The 20,493-nt window shown below is 38.1% G+C and overlaps 1 long non-coding RNA gene across 1 annotated transcript; it reads right to left on the reverse strand.

The window, feature by feature from the left end:
• Nucleotides 1–9,148: 9,148 nt before the first annotated feature.
• LOC137092277 (uncharacterized) lies at nucleotides 9,149–12,590 on the reverse strand. Its single transcript, XR_010908202.1, has 3 exons — nucleotides 12,467–12,590; nucleotides 11,483–11,600; nucleotides 9,149–9,736 (listed from the first exon to the last, which is right to left on the reverse strand). It is a non-coding gene; the product is annotated as an uncharacterized lncRNA (long non-coding RNA).
• Between the last annotated feature and the right edge of the window lie 7,903 nt (nucleotides 12,591–20,493).

The raw sequence follows: 20,493 nt of genomic DNA on the forward strand, positions 1-20,493 counted from the left end.
GGGTCAACGGTGACTAGCCCCGACTCTGGAGGGTCAACGGTGACTAGCCCCGACTCTGGAGGGTCAACGGTGACTAGCCCCGACTCTGGAGGGTCAACGGTGACTAGCCCCGACTCTGGAGGGTCAACGGTGACTAGCCCCGACTCTGGAGGGTCAACGGTGACTAGCCCCGACTCTGGAGGGTCAACGGTGACTAGCCCCGACTCTGGAGGGTCAACGGTGACTAGCCCCGACTCTGGAGGGTCAACGGTGACTAGCCCCGACTCTGGAGGGTCAACGGTGACTAGCCCCGACTCTGGAGGGTCAACGGTGACTAGCCCCGACTCTGGAGGGTCAACGGGAACCTGACTCAACTCTGGAAGGTCAGCTGTGGCTGTCATCCTGTGCAGAGGTACTGGGCAAGCAGCCATCTTGGGCCATGACTCTAGACAGACAGCCATCTTGGGCCATGGCTCTGGACCGGTGGCCATCTCTGGCATTGACACTGGGTTAGACGCCATCTTGTGCTGTGATGCTGGACTGGCCTCCATCTTGCATCTTAACGCTGAGCTGGCGGCCATCTTGTGCAGTGGTACTGGGCTGGTGGCCATCTTGGGCCATGACTCTGGATGGGCGGCCATCTTAGGCCGTGGCTCTGGGCCGGTGGCCATCTTGGGCATTGGCGCGGAGTTAGTGGCCATCTTGTACTGTGGTGCTGGGCTGGCGACCACCTTGTGCTGTGGCGCTGGGCTGGCAGCCATCTTGGGCTGTGGCGCTGGATCAGCAACCGTGACATGAACACTCCTGGAAATCTCTAGGATCTTGTTCAGCATGGAGAAGTAATCCAAAAATGTCTCAGCAGCCATCTTGGGCAGTGGCGCTGGGCTGGCGGCCATCTTGCCTCGTGGCATGTGGCTGGCGAACACCTTGTGCTGTAGCGCTGGGGGGGTGTCCATCTTGCCTCGTGGCGCTGGCCTTGCGGCCATCTTGGGCAGTGGCGCCACCATGGCGGACGTGCGCTTCTCCCCTCTCCGTCCACCATGGTGAGACAGTGACTCTGATCCCTCCTCTACAAGCCCCGGATCGAAGGGAGGCCATTGTTGAGAGCGGTACTGAGCCTCCTCTCGACTACTCCCTCCTCGACGACCTCCCCTGGTTCCCCGGAAAACCACCAGGCGGGTTCCCTCAAAACTTCTCCTATCCCACTCGGTGGCTGGGGAGGAAACATGAACAGACATACCGCTAGATCTCAGAGATGACGGAGTCCTTCTGTCACGGCCGGGATACAGAGAGACACGATGAGAGATCCAAGTGCAGGTATGTCATTTATTTAGGGTAATTCTAAATAAGAGAAAACAGTTCATGCAGGGGTCAAAACCAAAACATCAATCCAGAACATAAACTTGACAAGGACACAAAGCGAGAACAAGACTAGAGACGGACGTGAATATCAACAAGGACTCCGTGCCACATACTAAGACAGACTGGTATAAATACAAACGGAGAGACAAACGCTAATGAGGAATAAACGGAGTGCAATAATTACTGACCAGGGACAGCTGAGAGCAATGATTAGACAGAGAACATGGGAAATGTAGTTTATGAAGTGACAGACATCATAGGGAAGGAGGACATCTAGTGGATACCCAGGGAACACAACCCAGACACTGTGACAAAATATTGCCGCCGGAAGAAACGTCACGTCAGCTTTGACAGCATTGGCTGTTGTGTGTCTCGTGACCAATTGCGTCATTGCGTCAGCTTTGATTGTAAAATGCCATTGGCTCTTGTGTGTCTCAAGACCGATCACGTCATTCAACTTGTGTGTATCATTTGAATCAGAAATATAAATGAACGAGTGTGTGTTTTCTGTTCGCAAAGGAGCGCGATCATCATTTCAACGACTAAATCATTAAGATCCACTCTGTTCTTCCCATGAAGATATCTTATGACTTCAGAAGACTTGGAATGCAACATGAGTTAATACTTTTATACAGTTTTTTGGTCAGTTTTTGCAATAAAAACACGTGACTGTACATTTATTTGCCTGTTATGTGTTTTATATTGTTGAGAGTTGGTAGGTTTAGTGTAGGAGTGGAGTTAGTTGCTCCAAAATATAAAATTAGGCTATAAATATTCATTCTGTGAGATCAGGTTGGCGCGTGTATGTTTATGCGAAGTCATGATGTCATGTTGTGCATCTGGAATGGAGAAAAAATATTACCCCTTAACACCTCCGGTGGAGGTTTCACCCAAAAAGTGCAGGTAAATGTACATGGAGGTACATAATTCGGGTGTTGCAAAAATGTAGGCAGAGTCACGTATTTCCAATGAGCCTGGGTTGTCTTCTTGACCTGCATCTGACTCATCGTGATGGGTTTCTTAAGGTTTTGGGGTATTGTATTATTGCCCCATCCTTGCATAAACCCTGCCCTAAGCTGACTTTTCTTAATATCTGAGCATGGCTGCTCATTCAGATCTCACAAAATGAATGTTTAGAGAGAGCAGAGATGCCACCAGGTGAGAAAACAAAAAAAACAGAAGTGTGAAGCGTACGAGGTCTAGGCTTTTAGCTGGATTTCTATCCCTGTGCCCTCTTTGTGTATATTTTTTTATGAATGCATTAAGATTAATTTGACCCCTTTTACAAATACAAATTTCCCCATTTATCTCTTGCTCTCCATAATCTCTGACACTCATCATCTGTTCATTAAAGCTACCTTTGCCTGGATGCATTATTTGGCTCTGGAGTCTCTAAACAGGCTTTGTTCTTTATTACACAGTTGCCCCAGTGCATTTCCCAAACTCATTAAAAAACTATTAGTGCCTGTTGATTTCTCAGATGCTCCCACATTATTGGGTAAGATCTACTCTCTGAGACACATTCACAAGGTGGCTCTTTTTGTTTTGTCTCTAGGCCTGCTTGTCCATTTAGCTTAGCCTGTGTCCAGAATTGATGCATGCACACTTTCATCCACATGTGGATGTTTCAGTGTGTGTGTAAAGAGAAGCACAACATTTACATCTATGTACAAGTCTGTATGAATTCAGGCTGGCTGGAGCATTTTATATGTTTTACAAGGGAATACGTGTTAACATATCATTTCATGTTCATACCCTTCTCCCATCCCGCCTGGTCCCAGCTGTGCTGTAGCCTTCAAGTGCTGAAAGAGACCCCTGTCTTTTTCTTTCTTTCTTTCTTTCTTTCTGTGTGCAGAATGGAGAGAATATGAAGGCAATAAAAGTGCCGTGCTAGGCCTGGCGGAACTGCAAATACATCAAGGGTTCATTCTCCTCTGTTTGCCATTATTCACATTTGGCAGCCACGGAATGTCACACCTGAGCTATTGGGGCTCTCACTGCCAAGATATATGGCCAGAGTATTTCATATGTGAAGTTATTTACCCTGTCATTTGTTTTCATTTTTACTGATGTGGGTCATTTGACAGTTTGGAGTAGTTTCAAAGCTTTTGCAAACAAACACCTATATGTTATTGTGTCAGGAGCATGGAGATGGAGACCTTTTTCCTTTGCTGTTAAGGGTGTTGTGAGATTATTTTGGAGGAAACAAGCTACTGAGGAATAAGCTAAAATATTGATCTGATAATGTGTGGATATGTCTGGAGGTAGACTTTACACATCTCTTTAGAAAAGTAATGGTTATGGATTATCTGGACAGATTTCAAAGTATAAATTCACTCGGATAATCCTTGAAATAAGATAAATAAGACTGTATTTTCTCATTCATGACCTTTTGCCCTGAAGTCTACAAAACCTTAAGTCTGAATAACTTATGCAGCAGGATACTTTAGCACTTTTAGTAACTTTTTCATGTATTAATAGACTTATAATTTCACTGCATTTCTAACTGACAATGCTTAAATGGATGTTTTTGTAGCCTTTCCTCATAACTGTAAACCAAGGAGAAGTGCAGTTAGAAATGCTGACTCATTCTAATTAAACACTTATTGTTGGAGTGCTGGTTGGCAAAGGCAAAGTTCAGTAGGATCTAACAACATACTACCTGCCTCTTTCTCGTCTGGAATCTGCTGAACATTCAAAAAGAAAGCGCCTGATCAAGTGTAAGCCATTTTTTGTCATAATTTAAAGATTATCTCTACCCCAGATCATAAAACTTAGCTCATATCCACTTTTCCACCAGAATGAACCAGGTGCTAGTTTAGAGCTAGTATCGGGTTCGGAGTTGGTTTGACCGAGCCTTCTAAGAACCGGTTTGCCTTTCCACTGGCCAGAGAGCCACCAGAGCCGGATCTTACATCACTGTATACAAGTCATCTTTCTCAGCAACTCTAGTGAGGCAGTGACACAAACACACCATGCAGGTCTGCATTCCCAAAAGCATCATAAGCCTAAGTTGATCGTAAAGACCACTGGCGGCGATTGTTCTACGATCAACTTAAGCTTACGATGCTTTTGGGGAAAAAAAGGCTTGTGACAGATGCATTGGTGCTACGCAGACCGATCAGCATATGATATCAAAATAATACATGAGCAATTCAAAAGCATAAGGAATCATATTTTGATGTATGGCGAAGGCTGCGTTACTATTGATGTGCTTTGCGATCCTACATCGGCATCAAAACACAGCGAATCCAACACATTCTTGCAGCTCACCGGGATGTGTATGGACAGAGTATACATTCGAGCAGCTGTAAGCTCGATTAGCTGCTATTTCTAATATGGCGGTCACATGTTTATGTGTTCATCTTGTTGCTCACGATAACCTTGCCTCCAGCCCCTGAAGCAAGCGGTTCTTACTTTCTAGACCAGCAATGTTTTGGTGCTACTTAAGAACCACTTTTCCTGGCTCGGAGCTCCTGCTTAGGGTGTGGAAAGTGTGTTTCTGGAAAATAGAGATCTATGCAACACAGTCTCACCCCTACTCGTCAAATGTTGCCGAACGGTCAAGGGACCCTGACGTCAACTGTTGACGCACAGGGTACCCCTAAATCGCCATTTTTCGACGTACTGGGTAATCCACTGATTTCAATGAGAAACCTAGGACGTCATAAACAGACGTGTTGGGCATGTGAATGTTATCGTCATGATGGAATTTATTGGGTTATAATTGTTCCATTATGACATGTTGGAGTGTGATTCTCAATTTAATCAGCCAGCACAATTGTATTTACATTTATTTACGCTATGATACACGTTTGAAACAGCAGTCAAACCCCACCCCGCCCTAAACCTACCCATTTGCGTATTATATGATATAAAACACAGACTGTAACAGACAACAGGCACACTTTATTGAAAAATTCAAACTATTCCGAGGCCAAACGATTGAATTGTGAGAAGAAAAGACCCAAAAGCAATCACCTCGTCTCTATCCGCGCCGCGCACCGCGCGCCGCGCCCCGGCGTCACACTGAAGACGCCACAGGTAGACCCCTCGGCGTCACGCGATGGACGAACTGGGAACCCAATTGCTTTCAGTGGGAAACCTTTGGCGTCAACATTAGACGGCAATTCTATCGGTATGAAATCGCGCTGAAGAAGTCTCATTCAGAACACTTCGCGATGTTTGGCATCAGATCACGTGTGCCACATGTTGGTGAGTAGTCATACATATTATGTCCTAATATTTGATATAAAGTATTTTCTGCTTGTAGTTATCGATCATGTTCAGTCACTGCATTGTATCTGTCATCATCTCCACTGAGGCTTTGCATTTCTTTGCTTTCTAAATAAACACACCTTGCTAATAGGGTGATTAAACACTGTCACGTGACGTGCTATAGACCTTTAAACAGTTGTTAATATTTAATAATAATTACTAGTGTAGTTCCAACGTGGCATTTGTAGTAGAAGCACAATAAAAATAAAAAAAAACAACACTTGCCATGCGTTTACCACGGTATTGGTAGTTTTAATGTGATATTTGTTGTAAATAAACAGTAGCCACAACAATTGGTAGTTTTAATGTGATATTTGTTGTAAATAAACAGTAGCCACAACAATTACCATGCTTTAAATGCATTTTAATGTAAAATCCAAATATTGTTATTTAAATAGTATACTTTATAATGCTATATATTATATATTATGACTTTTTTCTCTCTCTCTTTCTTTTTTTTTTTTTTTTTTTTTACCTGAAAAGACCAAAAGGGCCTCTCGGACTCAGTCAACCCATTCTTGTTTGTGGAGATGTAACGGAGAAAACCGAAAGCTGCAACAGCAAATATTTGTAATGGTATGTATGTGTTGGTTTGAACCCTTTATCAAACATTTTATTTAGCATTTGTTGTTACTTATTCTTACAAATCCCATAGCTCAATCAGTAAGAACATATTCCCAAAGTCTTAATAATTCACAAGATTTAACAAGTTGTCAAATTCGTATGATTCTCGTACATATAGCTCTGGAAAAAAGACCACTTAACATGGATTTCTAAATGTTAAGTGGTCTCTTAATTTTTTTTTTCCAGAGCTGTATTTGTATATGAAGAGTTCAGATGCAAAAGCCTCAAAAAGCCACTTCGGTCACATGACATCAGATATTCAATTATTTTTTCTTAATCAGATCAGTTGCACTGTTTATAACGTCCCGTTTGCATGTAAATAATTTATGTGATCACAAAATCAAGTGAGTTATCTACATTTTCAAACAAATTCATATGATATAGCTTGCTATTATATACTTTTAATAATGGGAATGCACACATATCTGTGAACTTATTACATAAATGTATTTAACATTTAATTATGCATCGTTTTTTTACAGAAATAAATCCTACAGTTATGTTTAAACTGACAACATCATCATCATGTCCTGTCCTGGGTACATTGGGCAACATGTGTCCTCCAACATATTCGATCTGTGGCCACGTTTTCACATCTTCTCATGGAACACCGGCATTGAGGTCTTCGTGAAACATCTGTCTCATATCTTCCTTGGTTTTCCCTGTCTCGTGCGTCCTCCTGGTGGTGTCCACTTCATAAGTGTTTTTGGGTGTTGTTGTTTGGGCATGCATAGGACATGTCCAGTGAAGTGCACCCTTTGCTCTGTCACAGTGTCTCAAAGTCTTCACGTGGAGTCTTATGATCTCTTTGATATATGCAGAACCAATATTCATAAACTGTTCTTGATGTCTGCCTATGCCTTTATCATCAGGAGTTTTAGTGAAGGACATATCTATTGCCATCCACTGGTTCTAGTCATGCATTGACTTCATGATGCTATAGTCCAATGTATATTTCTGCATTTGTTGTTTGTTTGAACAAATGAAGATAGTGACAGTTAATACCTTTTGAAATCAATAATTATTCATTAAAACTTAATGGTCACTACATTAAGGGTCACTATATTACAATGGTCACTAAAGTACATATCTACCATAACTACCTCTATCATTATTTCACTATCATTATATCACTACCTTGTTAATGTAACTGTAACATGAATGTACTTTATAGAAGTATTTTCTTACTGAAAATGGTTAACATTTACAATAATCATCAACTATTTTAATTGGCATTTAATTTAGTTACAATAAAAGTGAACAATAATCGCAAATATATAGTATTAAAGTTTAGAATGTAAAATGTTCTTTTTTTGCCTATATATATATATATATATATATATATATATATATATATATATATATATATATATATATATATATATATATATATGGCACTACATTTGTATTTAAACTGTTTGACATTAAATATTGGAATATGCTTACAAAATTGTGTGCATTCATTGTGCTTTTGTTATATTTGTTTTAATTCCAAGAGTTCAGATTATAAAGGATGGCTTAAAGAAGTTTATGCTTGTAGACCATTGCATAGAAAAAGGATTCTCTTTCAAATATATGTATTATGCATCAGTTTAACCACATAAAGAAGACTTTCGTTTTAAAATGTGAGTTTTATTATTTAATTAGAATAAATAAATATTTAGCAGCCTAAATATTAAATCTTTAAGGAATCTACCCCTTCAGTTGAACCGGATGAGATGTGATATAATTTACCATAAATGGACAAGTAAGTGTGACGCCTCTGTTCAGCTGGGTTGTCATTGGCTGTGACTTTATCGCAGAACGCGCTGTGATTGGACTATCTGTTTTAACCCATATAAAACTGCGTTTCATGTTACAAAGTATGTTTTGGTGTTATTACGTCAGTAATACGTTAAGCTAACTATAAAGTGTCGCTATGTTGTGAGAAATGACTCCTTTACTGAGAACCCAACCCTAACCCTAAGCATTTCTGCACACTTCTATGAACTACAGCGCCATGTTTCCCATTGCATTGATACAATGACAGATATATGGGTAATGTAGTTTAAAAGGTTTCATAATGAAACAATAAATGTTAAGTAAATAACATATTTAATGGACAACTGGATATTAAAATATGTTCATTGTGCAAACCTTTATGACATATATGAGGGCCAAGCTGAAATTGTATATTTTACTGTGAGCACTTTTAAAAAAAACCTTTATGGCAGCTTTCCATATATGTCTGAAAACTGTGGCCAACATTATTTAGTAAACATTGCATATGCAGTTGTCCTGCCAATTTTCTCTGTGATACGCTAACCAGACTTTGAGTTAAAGCCATTTGAAACATGCTTTTTTTTTGCTCTTCCAGGGGCCACTTCTGGGTCCCTGGAGGTGTAAGGGCAGTACAACATACACAGATCTATTCTCCTCATCACGTACAACAAACTTTGAGTCACATTTAAATATCAGAGTATTTTGTCTTTTCTATTCTAACGTCATGCTTGTATTAGGTTTTGATATTGTAAGACCATCTGATGAAATACAGAAATATTTGAAAGAAATGTTGTAAAATAATAATTATTACGTTTTATTTTCTTTTATGGATAAACACTAATAAATATAATGGATGAACCTGCAACAACTTGCCATTATCCACTTTCCAGAGTAAACAAAAACTATTTATATTATTTACACTTCATTATTACTATTAAATATAGGACCATGCACCATTAAGTAATAATAACATGAGACATTATCACAATTTCATCTACACCCTCTTCACGTACCTGGCATCGAAAATGTGCATGCTTTAATTTGTATTGCAGTAGTAGATGTACCAGAATAATCAACATGGATCATCTTCAGTTAAGCTTGAAGTGTTTGTAATCCTTCCCTTTATTTCACTGAAAACTGACATACTTGTTACAGCATGCAAGTATATACAACTTTTTGGAGAATTGTACCAAATATAATACAACCAGATAAAAAATGTTTACTTCTCAAGTAAAATATTCTTGGTAATTAATTAGATAACCTAAATAAACTTGTTGAATGTGTATTTACTGTACCAAACACCATACACAATTCTCACCATACTTTATCACTCAACACTTTATTGGAGGATACAGTATACAGTTGATAAAGTAGAATAAAGTCAAATAAGATTCAAGATAAATAAAAATGGGTTTTAAAAAACACATTAACATCATATTAATCCATTCACAGCTGCTGAAGCCACACAAATGAGTGCCACATAATCCCATCCAGTCAACTATGATACAGAAAACAGATTTGATATAGTGTTGGAAAATAATGATTCATTATTACAACTAGACTGGTTTCTGTCTCTTCCCTCTATCATGTTCATGTTCTTCTTTTTCTAAACAGTTCGCCCACTTGTACCCTACAGTATAATCAATGTACAGATGATGTGATCACTGATGTTGTGTAGCCTTTTCTCAACCAGAGGAAGAAGTCGTATAATCCGGCGTTCTCCAGTCCTGGTCTAAAAGTAAAACAACAAACACAATTCAGATTAAGTTTAATGTACAGTCGGGTTAACCTATGTTCTTCAGTAAACTCTCCACCTCAAAATGGGCAGAAATGCCAATTCCTGATTTAAATTTACAAAGCAGCAGCCAGTACATAAAATAATATACACATTGAAGCATTATGTATAATATTGCAGCCCATAATATTAGCCAAGTACTGAACAAAAACTAATTTACCCATATCAACAGCAACCTTTTAAACAGTAGATCTTTTAGAAATGAAGGGGGGATTTTGAAATCCACTGCCGCTTCAATATACCTGTATATATTTATATCCTAATTAACTTCATAATCAAAACTTTAATCAATATTTATCCTATATTATTATAATGATTCTATCCAGTTATGATTTTGTTTTAGTTCCTTGTTTTCTAAAGTGTGTATTTGGTCTCTGAGGAGTGACTGAGGGTCTGGCCTAGAGATGTGTGATGTGTCACTAAACACTGGCAACAAGGTCATGTGTTTGGATTTGAGGTATCACACACCCCTAACATGTCAGGAGTGGAGTAACAGCGTTTGCTCACTTAGCCCGGCTTCCAGATATGAAATATGGATTTGTCTTTCATTTAATTTATTATGTTTTATTCCTTTTATATTTCCTTTTACTGAAACACTAAAGACTCAAGATGAATATTGCCTGTACTATTGTGTGTCCCTCTCACTAAAAGAAAGCACATGTTATCAGTATGTTTTGGTAAGAACTGGAGCTTAATCAGCTCCAACCTTGGAGAGACTGTGTATCTGTGTATGTGCGCACTATTCTGTGTTACAGATCAGAATGGTGTCAATGGGCACCCTAAGAGATGGGTGGACTTGTTGTTCTGGGCAAGCTGGCGCCTGCTCCAGATCTGGAAGGTCACTACGGGCCTAATTCTGGGTGAAAGCATCAACAAGTGACACGTCAGTGGAAACGTGCATCAGATTAACTGACTCGAGTGGAAATTTACCATGACTGTGCATTGTCTCTGAGCCAATCAGAATCATCCACATTGCAGTAATGACGTGGATAAGACCTTGAAAACGGTATAACTGTTGGGACAATTGTATGTACGATAGGGCGAGGCAACGAGACGGTGAGAGAGGGAGCGCGGCCTACGAACTCCTTGTGAGACTTGAAGCTGGCTTCTGCTTTTGAAACTGCAAACTATTCTTAAGTAAATTTTTCTTTTATTTAATTGGAATCCTGACTCTGTCTTCATTTCTTCACTACTGGTCCTGGGTCATAAGCTGTTAACCCCTAACAGAAAGAACTAACCAGATATTTCACATAATTCAAAGAACATTTACTATTTGATTCCTAATATGTCCCAACTCATTATCTTCTAAAGCTACCCAGAACCATCCATGGTCTACAAAACAATGGAGAAATACATGGAGTTTATAACAACTAAATGCTTTTTCCCACACTTGTCTGCTTTTATCTAAGACAAACAGACGGAGTAGTTTTTAAGAATTGAAGGCCAAAAGTGTAATAATAATTGTATCAAAAAGGGAAAACAAATATTTACCATTTTAAATAAATCCAAGATACAGAACCTCATTTGCTTATTTTAGGAGTTATTAAAAGATTTAGACATGAATAATGGTACGTATTTTATCAGAGTAGAAAGAATGATCACTGTTGAAATGAATAGTCCTTTGAGAGATCAACATCAAATTTTGTACTACATATTACAGCATTGCTTCAATACAAGACATACCAATGGACTTGCGCATTTTTCTGTCTTCTTCGGGCACAAGATGTCCATCTTCCTTCCTCACCCTAAACAAAGGACTTGTTTTCTTAGCTTCGATATAAGGTCTGGTCTTTCTTCTCTTCTGTAAAACAAGAAAATCTCACTTACTCTGTGCAAATACTATTGTTTTTAAAACATATAAATTAAGACAGTTTTACGCCAAGACTCGCTGAGAATCACTAGAAGCTCTTGTGAGGGTTGACTCTTAAAAGAGCTGTTGAGTTTGATATTGTAGAGATCTTTTAAACAAAATAAATTATATAGTTTTAATAGTTTTTAAAAAACTATTTAAAAAAATACTATTTAAATTTTTTTTAAATAAATAAAAGTAATCTGCAAGTAATCCTGCAAGACAGAAAGAAAGAGGAAATTGTATTACATTGCATGCAAGTTGTGAGTTCATACATAACTGTTTCTTGCTGTAAAAAAACAATGCATAATTAAATGTTAAATACATTTATGTAATAAGTTCACAGATATGTGTGCATTCCCATTATTAAAAGTATGTAATAGCAAGCTATATCATATGAATTTGTTTGAAAATGTAGATAACTCACTTGATTTTGTGATCACATAAATTATTTACATGCAAACGGGACGTTATAAACAGTGCAACTGATCTGATTAAGAAAAAATAATTGAATATCTGATGTCATGTGACCGAAGTGGCTTTTTGAGGCTTTTGCATCTGAACTCTTCATATACAAATACAGCTCTGGAAAAAAAAATTAAGAGACCACTTAACATTTAGAAATCCATGTTAAGTGGTCTTTTTTCCAGAGCTATATGTACGAGAATCATACGAATTTGACAACTTGTTAAATCTTATGAATTATTAAGACTTTGGGAATATGTTCTTACTGATTGAGCTATGGGATTTGTAAGAATAAGTAACAACAAATGCTAAATAAAATGTTTGATAAAGGGTTCAAACCAACACATACATACCATTACAAATATTTGCTGTTGCAGCTTTCGGTTTTCTCCGTTACATCTCCACAAACAAGAATGGGTTGACTGAGTCCGAGAGGCCCTTTTGGTCTTTTCAGGTAAAAAAAAAAAAAAAAAAAAAGAAAGAGAGAGAGAAAAAAGTCATAATATATAATATATAGCATTATAAAGTATACTATTTAAATAACAATATTTGGATTTTACATTAAAATGCATTTAAAGCATGGTAATTGTTGTGGCTACTGTTTATTTACAACAAATATCACATTAAAACTACCAATTGTTGTGGCTACTGTTTATTTACAACAAATATCACATTAAAACTACCAATACCGTGGTAAACGCATGGCAAGTGTTGTTTTTTTTTATTTTTATTGTGCTTCTACTACAAATGCCACGTTGGAACTACACTAGTAATTATTATTAAATATTAACAACTGTTTAAAGGTCTATAGCACGTCACGTGACAGTGTTTAATCACCCTATTAGCAAGGTGTGTTTATTTAGAAAGCAAAGAAATGCAAAGCCTCAGTGGAGATGATGACAGATACAATGCAGTGACTGAACATGATCGATAACGACAAGCAGAAAATACTTTATATCAAATATTAGTACATAATATGTATGACTACTCGCCAACATGTGGCACACGTGATCTGATGCCAAACATCGCGAAGTGTTCTGAATGAGACTTCTTCAGCGCGATTTCATACCGATAGAATTGCCGTCTAATGTTGACGCCAAAGGTTTCCCACTGAAAGCAATTGGGTTCCCAGTTCGTCCATCGCGTGACGCCGAGGGGTCTACCTGTGGCGTCTTCAGTGTGACGCCGGGGCGCGGCGCGCGGTGCGCGGCGCGGATAGAGACAGTGATTGCTTTTGGGTCTTTTCTTCTCACAATTCAATCGTTTGGCCTCGGAATAGTTTGAATTTTTCAATAAAGTGTGCCTGTTGTCTGTTACAGTCTGTGTTTTATATCATATAATACGCAAATGGGTAGGTTTAGGGCGGGGTGGGGTTTGACTGCTGTTTCAAACGTGTATCATAGCGTAAATAAATGTAAATACAATTGTGCTGGCTGATTAAATTGAGAATCACACTCCAACATGTCATAATGGAACAATTATAACCCAATAAATTCCATCATGACGATAACATTCACATGCCCAACACGTCTGTTTATGACGTCCTAGGTTTCTCATTGAAATCAGTGGATTACCCAGTACGTCGAAAAATGGCGATTTAGGGGTACCCTGTGCGTCAACAGTTGATGTCAGGGTCCCTTGACCGTTCGGCAACATTTGACGAGTAGGGATGAGACTGTGTTGATCTATGACATTGTATTTTGTTTAAAATCAATGTATTTTTTGGATTTATTTATTAATGAGCGATTTGTGGAAAATCAATATTTTTGGATTTATCATTGGATGTGGTTATCATTCAGTCTTTCCATGAATTGGATGTTACAATTACATTACATTTTCAGACATCTTTGCTTTTCATGTTAGATGAGTGAAATCATTACATTTGATTTCAGTGTTTCTATTATGACATATCTTCAATTATTTACGGGCAATTAAAAAAGTAAATATTCATATGTGTCACAGTCATTTATGTTTATTTTAGTTAATGGACTTTCAGTTTGTTTTCATTTGTCACGCGTTTCTTTGTTCAGATTCCCGCCATCCATCTGTCTCTTTGGTTACCGCCATTAATTGGTCATATGTGTTAGTTTTGTGTATTTATTATCCTTGTTTGTGTTCACTATATAAGTTCTTCCTTTTCAGGCAATCAATGTCTGCTCACAGTCTTAATGCCAGATGAGTTTAGTTCCAGATGAAAGATTGCCATTGCGTAACAATCGTAGTGATTTCTGTGATCGTGGCTCCTATCATTGGTCCTATGTTGTAGAAGAAAATTTCAGTCTTGAGACCAAAGATAGCCTATGATCATTTTCTGACAGTGTCAGAAATTCAGGATGATCATAGCACAGTTGTGTTTTCTGCTACAACCTTCTTCTACTGACCAGCCAATAAAAAGGACCTAAAATCAAAGCGACATAGTGCTAAAACTTAAAATTGCTTACCTCAATTGCTACCTTTTCCCTTCCTCTTTTGCCACATCCATTTTTTCAGAGTGTGATTCATCGTGGTCTTTTTGTTTACCACTAGCGCATGTTGATGACGTTTTATTCTTCTATAGAAACTTGCATCGCGGCCTACGAGTCAATTGGTGATCACCGTACAGTACAGTCTACATACATGTCGTACCCAAGTTTAATAGATCCATGTCACACAGTGTAATTTGTAATGATCTTACAGGAGTGCTAGTTTACAGGGCTTTAGTTAGTGTGTGTTGCTGCCTGATTGTCTGTTTGCTGGAAAGTTTTGACTTTCTTAATAGATTTTCACTAATTTCCTCCACTTTTGCAGTTATCTTTCTCTCTAGATACATGCACTCATTTTCCAAAGACATCTTGAATTGAAATCATGTTAAATTGTCAATACAACTGAAGAATTTTAGAGAACATATGCTGGCTTCATTAATTAATGTTGATTTTCTTAAATGTTTTACTTTGCACTCATCATTATGGTGATTAGTGTTCCTTTATTGTTGGGCACTTGGAACATTTAAATTACTGTAAATCTCTTCCTATTGATGCAGTGATGCAACAGGAAAACATAGTTATTTGGTTACAAAGGAAAAAAAATAATATAGATTGACCTAACTTCTATCTAAATCATTAGATATTCTACTTTTCATGTTGAATAATGATCTTTTAATGTTTTAATGCTAACACTTATGTCATAAACACCTTGTGAAACTTTTAATGAGGTGACAATATATTGGAATAGACCATGCTTATGTCATACACATACTGAAAAACATAACGGTGGTAACAATTCAATTGTATTTATTATTTATTAATTTTAACACAAACAATTTAAATTGCTACTGACTGGCACAAGACAGCAAAAAAAAATAATAATAAAGCAATTTTAGAGCAACTAATAATGAGGGGCTGTTTACATGACAAGTAAAATTGCTAAACTTTGTATATGTTTTGGACGTTACTTTACACAACAACAGCGGTTGGGTAGCCTGACAAGCCAGACCCACATCAAGATGTTTGGTCTGGAAACTCACCATAGACAGGGCTCAATCCGAGGGACGGGATAAACGGTTGTCTTTCAAACTCCCTCTGCACGCGATAGGATAGCGCTACACCAACCAGAGCAACGAAGGTGAAACAGAGCTTGTTGACTGATTAAACATTCACCGTATCCAGTCGGCTAAAGTCCGAACACATCTTCCCTTTTTAAGAATGACTTCAGTGCCGTTCTTTGTTCTTTTCTCAGAGAAAAGCTTAACTCCAAGTCTTCCAGAGTCGAGGTCAAGGCTGATTCGAAAGACTGCCGCCGTTCGCCAGTTTCTGTGTTTACTAGAAGCACGCAAACGCAACTCGGCCGTCGTCATTATGGCCCCGCCCACCGACTCTACACATGATGTGATTGGCCCGTCCAGATTGTGAGGAATACAGCTCAGAAGGGTATTGAGAGTTCCTAGACGACACTTGCGGGCAGATTAAGTTTGCTGCCGCTAGGGTGCATCTAGATTTCTAGGCTAGCTGTTGGGTGTCTGAAAAGACAAACTTTTGAAAACGTGTTGTTTGAAAATGGCCTCTGTGTAAACACCAAAATGCAAATCGGTGAAAATTATGACGTTAAGCAAACGTGTAGGCTATTACATGTTCAGTCTGTATAATTTCTATACAGCATCAACATCTAATGATGGTCTAGAAGTAGAATACAGTGCAAAAATACAGTCATTTTTGCAGATCTGTGTGAATGGGGATTGTGCTGACAATGGTGTTGTCTGTACACAGAAAACTCAAAGGAGACACTACTCTGTTTTAAGCATATCATTGTCGTGTAAACATACCCTGAGTCAAGAGTATATCGAAAGTAAATTATCAAGTTGTCACGGGTGCGTGCAGGCAGGAAGACGGAGACTAATACAGTTCCAAACGTAGTTTAATCTCAAATAATCCAAAAACAGGTAGACAGGCAATAACACAACACACTTAAACATAACAGGGACCAGACAAGGGCTGAATCCAAAATCACTGTATATACCCTCACATTATTTGAAGGGACAGCCATTTGTAGAGGTGTCCGAAACCATAGTGGTTGTTATTGAGTGCATTCAATCCCACATTGCACTGGAATGATGAAAGTACAGCTGATGTACACACAATAGTGATGTTCGGTTCTTGAACAAATCGGTCTGAGCCGGTTCTCAGCAAGTAACCAATTGAGCCGGTTCATTAATCAAACTTTAGTTCTGGGTTGATAATGCAAGACGCAAAAGTCAAAGTAGCACGTCTGACAAAAAAAGTGCAGAAAGAGCCGGTTCAAACATCTGTTGAAATTTACAGAGGATTACCGAGGATGCTTGAGTCAACGACGCAAGTCTGAGGCACATAGGCTACTGGAAATATGCTTATTATGATTACTGTTATTAAATAACATTTAATTAAAACATGCAAAAACCATACATTTTACTGTAGTTTACTGTGCATGCAGATTATTGTTAAGAGAAATGTATAAGTTTATAAGACTTTATAAGTTTATAAGGTTTATTCTTTCTATAGGCTACTCTAGGCATGTAACATATCCGTGTTTGTTGATCAGTGCCTGTAATGTGCACCGTAGTTGCGCAATTTTCAGTCCAATCTGACACGAAGGATAAATTAATTACTTAAGTGAATGAAAGGCAATAATCAGCAAATGCAATCACGCAAATAACTTTATTTGATTGTTTCAATACGTATTGACACAGATTATTAATTTATGTTTCCTTGATATAACACGACACTGAGAAATGTATAAAAAAGCATAAAAGAAATGCATAATCACATCATTCCATGATAATGTCAGGAAACTATGAATCTTATTTTTTAACCGGGTCATTGAGTCGAACCGTCCGAATAGAACTGGTTTGCGGAAATGAATTGGACTTTGCATCACTAACAAACAACGGCTGTCCAAATTCACTCACTCATTTTCATTCACTCCTTCCAGTGAACTACAGTTTAGTGGACTAACATAGGGAATAGTGAATGAGGTATTAACTAGGTGGTGATTTCAGATTCAGTCGAAGAGTGCGAGAAAAGGAACAACTTAGGCCTTGTCCACACTAATACGTTTTCATTTGAAAATGTATACTTTTCTCTCCCTTTTGGCCTTCCGTCCATACTGAGACAGTGTTTTAAGTTAATTAAAACTCAGTGCCTTTTCTCGATACTGGCACAAAATTTCAAAGAGTAAATAAACGAGTAGCGGAAATAATGCCAGTCGAAGCGTCTTGGATTTGCTCATGCGCAGTAAGGGGATGTAAGCGTTTTCAGACGTTTCAGTGTAGATACATTTTTTTTTGGAAAACGATGATAGTGTGGACACGGAGCATTTTTAGACGAAAAGAGAAGATGACTTAGAATCTAGATGATTAAATTTATCCGGTTTAGTGTAGACGTAGCCTTAAGTAGTGAACACAAACGAAGTTGATTATAGCACACAGCTGACACATATTAACAAATAAGGACAGTAATCAAGACTGATGAGTGGCGGGAGTCTGAACAAAGAAACACATTACAAATGAGTCCATGAACTAAACTAAACTAAACATAATGATGACACCAGTACTTTCTAGTTCTTTTTTAGTTACTAAAACTGTACTGTAAGTGAACTGTACTAAGTATTTGTCAGTATATTTGTCTAAGAATATTTCACTTTCCTTCGTTTTTTTAAGGCAACCATTTGCATGCTTTAAAAAAAAGAAGACTAACTAATTATATTTTACAGTGTGGCTGCAAACCGAAATAAAATAAAAGTTAAACTACAATTACTAAAAATGAAAACTAAAATTAAATCTATTCTAATTTTTTTAAATAACTAATAAAATAAAAAGCACATAACAAAATTACTAAAACAATCTAAAATCATGAAAATATTAAAATAAATGCTCATTTGTATAAATACTATAACAGTATAAATACTACTAAGATAACACTGCACACACAAGTTCATATTACTTGTATACAAAAACTGGTAATATTAGGTGAATACTGGTATTCTGGTAAAGAAGATAATATTAAGCCACACATTTTAAACATAAAACTTATATAAAAACGACTGTCAACAGAATTAACCCAGTTCTGCATGTAAGCATATAGTGTTTCAATCCAGGGTATTCTCACAAAAATGCGTATAAATAGTACGAGTGTGCAATGTCGTGGAATGTATACACTAAAACTCATTTTGGCGTGTCTACGGCACGCTGTTTTTCGCGTGCATATGATACGCATTTTATGGCGTATTATACATACGAACCCCCCACCCCACCACCCTAAACCTACCCAAGCGCGTGTCATATACACGCCCCACTACCCTAAACCTACCCAAGCGCGTGTCATATATACGCCATAAAGTGGGTATCATATGCACGCGAAAAACAGCGTATCATATCCACGCCAAAATGAGTTTTGCCGTATACATTCCACGACATTGCACTATTTATACGCATTTATGTGTGATCGGGTTGTTCAATCAGTCAGTCAGTCAGTCAGTCACACACAAACCTTAAGTGAGGTGGGATTAAAATCGAATTCAAAACCGGTGCCTCATTGGTGGTGTTATATGTGTATCAAACAATGCTTTAGGAGGTTTACCCCAGGGCTTCCTTGCAAAAGAGATTTAAATATGTCAATGGGACTTCACCTGTTTAAATAAAGGGAAAATAAAATATAAAATAGTTCAGGTGATTGTTTGGTGCAGTGGTGTCATATGCTAGCCTAGAAATCTGCCCACGAGTGTCGTCTAGCAACTCTCAATACCCTTCTGCGCTGTAAACGCCAAACTCTTGCCGGGCCAATCACGTCATGTATAGAGTCGGTGGGCGGGGCCATAATGACGACAGCCGAGTTGCGTTTGCGTGCTTCTAGTAAACACAGAAACTGGCGAATGACGGTCTTTCGAATCAGCTTTGACCTCGACTCTGGAAGACTTGGAGTTCAGCTTTTCTCTGAGAAAAGAACAAAGAACGGCACTGAAGTCATTCTTAAAAAGGGAAGATGTGTTCGGAGTTTGCTGACCGGATACGGTGAATGTTTAATCTATCAACAAGCTCAGTTTACCTTCGTTGCTCTGGTTGGTTGTAGCTCTATCCTATCGTGTGCAGGGGAAGTTTGAAAGACAACCGTTTATCCCGCCCCTCGGATTGAGCCCTGTCTATGGTGAGTTCCAGACCAAACATCTTGATGTGGGTCTGTCTTGTCAGGCTAGTCATATGCTATTTGCTGTTGCAAATCAAAGTCGTCCCAAGGTCAAGTCATTCGAGGAACAATTTAAGTAGCTCACTAATCAGGCCGGAGAGGATTAATTACTCTTCAACAATACTGTTCAATATTTGAGTTATTATGCGTTTTCACCATGCACTTATGATATTAGACCATGTTTAACTCCTTCAGAGCTTACCCGAGACACCTGTTATTTCCTCATAAACATTCAGATATAGGCCTTTTCTAAATCTGTTGATTTTAACTGCCATTAAAGCATAATGTGAAGGAGTCATGTTGTTAACCTTTTGGCAGATAACAGGAGCACAATTTGTTTAAAGCTAATGAATCTTGATGAGTTTATCTAATAAAATAAACAGTACATGCTTGCACATTTGGATGTGTTATGCAAAGGCAGCTGGGTGCGTTGAATACTTAATACTGCAATATATAAGCAATAGGTAAATAAATATTTAAGGAATACTTTTAGCTAGACACATCAATACATGGTGTGCAGCAAGTTAATATCAGTCGCTTTATGTCAACAGGGTCTTACATAAACAGACTGTATACATATGAAAACTGTAATATAGAAATAGAACAGACCAATTATTAAGTTTCTGTGATTTATTCAGTCATGGCAGAATTCCCAGACCGGCATTAAATATAGATTAAGGCTTTACAGTCCA

Source organism: Pseudorasbora parva, chromosome 11 (assembly GCF_024679245.1).
Source record: "Pseudorasbora parva isolate DD20220531a chromosome 11, ASM2467924v1, whole genome shotgun sequence".
Lineage (NCBI taxonomy): Eukaryota > Metazoa > Chordata > Actinopteri > Cypriniformes > Gobionidae > Pseudorasbora > Pseudorasbora parva.